The sequence below is a fragment of the Hibiscus syriacus genome, unplaced genomic scaffold, assembly GCF_006381635.1.
Source record: "Hibiscus syriacus cultivar Baekdansim isolate YM2019G1 unplaced genomic scaffold, ASM638163v2 tig00110007_pilon, whole genome shotgun sequence".
Taxonomy (NCBI): Eukaryota; Viridiplantae; Streptophyta; class Magnoliopsida; order Malvales; family Malvaceae; genus Hibiscus; species Hibiscus syriacus.
Window position 1 is genome coordinate 1558728 of NW_024062559.1, and position 4395 is coordinate 1563122.

Sequence of the window (4395 nt, forward strand, 5' to 3'; positions counted from 1 at the left end):
AATTAGAAATTTATGTTACTTGATAAATCGATAAATGATTTAAAATTGAATGATAGAAATTAGTTTATCACATTCTGACTCGTATTTGAGAATTAAATATGGGTAAGTATTACATTTATTGATATCAGAGCTATATGTAATAATGAACTACTAAGTTGCTATTTGAAATCAGATTCAGTTTTGTTGATTAAAAATTAGAAATTTATGTTACTTGATAAATCGATAAATGATTTAAATTGAATGATAGAAAATTAGTTTATCACATTCTGACTCGTATTTGAGAATTAAATATGGGTAAGGTATTACATTTATTGATATCAGAGCTATATGTTTAGCCGATTCTGGACATGAATCAGGTTTGTATGAGTCGAGATTATACATGTCACTAGGATGTTAAAATTATTGATGTGATGCTTGTATGACTGGATGCAACCCTTACTCATTTTAAATTGATAGTGTTTGAATTAGATTAGTAAAGATAGAAGATTCCTCTAGAACCAATCTGGAGTGATATATAATGACCAACCCTTTAAGCTAAAGTGCAAGGATAAGTTGGGTATGTAAAAAATTGAATTCCCAACCAATCTTATGAAATTACCATTCCATAAGTTCAAAAATATTCTAGAAAAGGATTCATTATCAGCATATAATGCTACGTTTAAATGCCGATTTAAAAGATTAATCTTAAAAGGATCATATGGCTTAGAGATAATATTTGTAGGTAAACAGTCGAATTATCTGAAGCAATGTGATATCAACTACTGCCAAAAGTTATTATTACATGGATGCGAAGCATATTTAGCTCATGTGATAAATACAAAGGAAATAAATACAAAACTGGAGGACATACCAAGAATAAGGGAATTCCTAAATGAATTGTCGAAATTATCTCCAGATCGAAAATTGGAATTTTGTATTAATGTATATCTGGAACAACATCAATATCAATGGCACTTTACTTGATGGCTCCCTGTAGAACATAGAGAGTAAAAAGCTCAATTATAAGAGTTATTGGATCGAGGTTTTATACGATCTAGTATATCTCCTTAGGGAGCTTCAGTCATGTTTGTGAAAAAAGGGATCAATAAGATTATCTGATGATTATCTGCAACTTAATAAATTGACAGTGAAGAATAAATATCCTTTACCAAGGATTGATAATCTCTTTGATTAACTTAAAGAAGCTACAATATTTTCTAAAATTGGTCTTCGATCGATGTATCATCAATTGAAGATCAAGGAAGAAAATATACCAAAGACATCTTTCAAAATTTATACGGGCATTATGAGTTTATAGTAATACCATTTGGGCTTACGAATATACCACCAACCTTTATGGATCTAATGAATCGGGAATTTCAACCATAATTAGATCAATTTGTGATGGTATTCATTGATGATATATTGGGTTAATCTAAAACCAAAGATGATCATGATACTCTTCTTTGAATAGTTCTTCATATCCCCTAGAAAAGAAATTATAGCAAAGTTGTCAAAGTGTGAAGTTTGGTTACCCAAAGTAGTTTTCCTTCGACATATAGTTTCATTTGAAGGGATTCGTGTTGATCCTAAAAGGTTAAGAAATTATTAAAAGGAAAAGTGCTAAGAATGTTTCTAACATAAGAAGTTTCTTGGGATTAGTTGGTTATCATCGACAGTTTGTGAAAGACTTTTCAATGATTGCTGTTCCAATTACTAAGCTATTAAGAAAGGATGTGCCATTTGTTTGGACAAATAAGTGTTAGGAAAAGTTTTAACAAACTAAAGAATATATAATAGAAGCACCTATTTTGGTACAACCAAAATTTGGAAATATTTTATAGTGATGCATCCATAATGGTTTGGGGTGTGTATTAATGCAAGAAGGTAAGGTGATAACATATGCTTCTTGACAGCTCAAAAAGTCATGAAATAATTATCCTACTAATGATTTGGAGTTGGCTGTAATAGTGTTTTCTTTAAAGATTTGGCGTCACTACGTATATAGTGAAAAGTGTTACATTTAAACAGATCAAAAAAGTTTGAAATACTTGTTATCTCAAAAGGAGTAATTTAAAACAATGAAGGTGGATAGAACTGATCAAGGATTATGATGTAATCATCGATTATCACCTAGAAAAGGCTAACGTGGTAGCCGACACACTTAGCAGGAAAATATTCTCGCCATTGAAAGTATTGCATGCACTATTGAATTTGCAAGAAGATATTGCATTAGTGGCAAAACCTCAAATTAAACCTTCTTTGATATGTCAAATTAAGGAGTTGCAAGCAAAAGATGAAAAATGCTTGGAAAAGAAGAAACATTGAACATGGTGAATCTAAAGACTTTGAAAAAAGTCAGATGGATGCCTATATTACAAGACGTGTATATATTCCTAATGATGAGGAATTAAAAAAGTAAATACTTTCGGAAGCACATTACAGTCCTTTTAATATACACCCAGGAGGCAACAAAATGTATCAAGATTTGAAAAGTCAATTTTGGTGGCCTAGTATGAAATGAGCTATCACTGAGTTTGTTGCTAAATATTTAACACGCCAGGATTACTCCAACCAATTTCAATTCCTCAATAGACGTGGGAAAATGTTATTATGTTATAACAGGATTACAACTAAACCCAGTAAAAAAGATTCAATATGGGTGATTGTGGATCAATTGACTAAATCGACACATTTTGTACAGTTCGACTAACTACTCCACTACTCCATGAATAAGTTAGTAGAGTTATATTTAAGAAAATTGTCAGACTACATGTTTCCTACATCCATTGTGTTTGATAGAGATCCAAGTTCACTTTAAGGTTTGGAGTGCATTACATGAAGCATTGGGAACTCGGTTACACTTCAGTACTATTTTCAATCCTCAAAGAAGGACAATCCAAAAAAAACTATGAAAATATTAGAAGATATGCTTAGGCTTGTATTATGGAATTTGCAAGACTCGTGGGAAAGTATCTCCCATTAGCTGAGTTCGCCTATAACAATAGTTACCCATCAAGTTTAAGATGCACTCTATGAGTATTATAAAGAATATGTTGAACACCATGAATTGGTTTCAGTTAGAGGATTGAAAAATCATTAGACCAGATCTTGTTTAAGAATTAGAGGACAGGTAAAGATAATTCAATATAATCTTAAAGTATCCTCTGACAGACAAGTTGTACTTAGATCTTAAAAGGAAAGATATTCAGTTTGAAGTTGGAGATAAAGTATTTTTAGAGGTTTCACTTTGGAAAAATGCATATTTTTGGACGAAAAGGTAAATTTAATCCAATATTTTAGTCCTTATGAAATATTGAAAAGAGTTGGTCCATGGCATATCAATTAGCATTGACACCAAAAATGAGTAAGATCCATGACGTGTTTCACGTGTCAATGCTTTGAAAATACCGATGAGATCCTTCGCATGTCATTACCCCAAAGAAAATTTAAATTCAACCAGACTTGACAAACGAGGAACAACCCGTAAGAATCTTAGCTCGTGGAGAAAATAGTTAAGGAACAAAAAGATTCTTCTAGTTTAAGTTTATGGAGAAACCACAAGTGGAAGCTACGTGGAAAATAAAGAAGGCAATGAAAAAGAGTATATGTATCTATTTTGAACCAAGTACGCATAAAATTCGAGGACAATTTTTTCTTAAGGGGGAAAATGTAATACCTTAAAACATGATTAGTGGCCCAAATGAATAAAATAAAAGTTTGGTGGCTAAAGTATAAACTTGGGAATATTTAGGACTAAATGGTAATTTCAAAAGTATAAATTTTTGTCTCGTAAATGAATAGTTACGCTCAAGAATGATGTTTTGGTGTCACTCAGATTTTTAGTACGGAGTTGTGTTAAACACTATACAATGTAAAAATTCAAGAAAAATTCGGATCATCAGATCGAATCGAAAATTTAGGAATTTTAGATGATAAAAGAAAAGGACTACAATGTATTTCCATACTTTAAATGATAAGATTTAATGTAGACCATTGAATTTAAGTTGATTTTCATGTTAAATCTTAGCCATTGGATTAAAAAGTACAAGATTGTAATTTTGGAACTTTACAAGGGTAAAGTTGTAAACTACTAACTTCATGGTTTAATTTCAGCCCTTGGATGATAAATTTGATATGTGGTGTGATTAAGATCATTAGATTTTAAGGTCATAATAGTCCTTTTTGGACTAAAATGAATTTTAAATTCAATTAGGTTATAAAAATCTAAAAATGACTAAAATTAAAAAAAAATCAAGAACTTTCTTGAATTTTTTGCTGCTTCCATGAGTTTCAACAAAAGCAAGGTAAACTTTTATTTTAATTTTAAAGCATTTTAAGTTGGATTTAAGGTTAAGACATGAATCAAATTTTGTTTTCCATTGAATTCTCTTTTCATTTGGTACCATTTGTTCA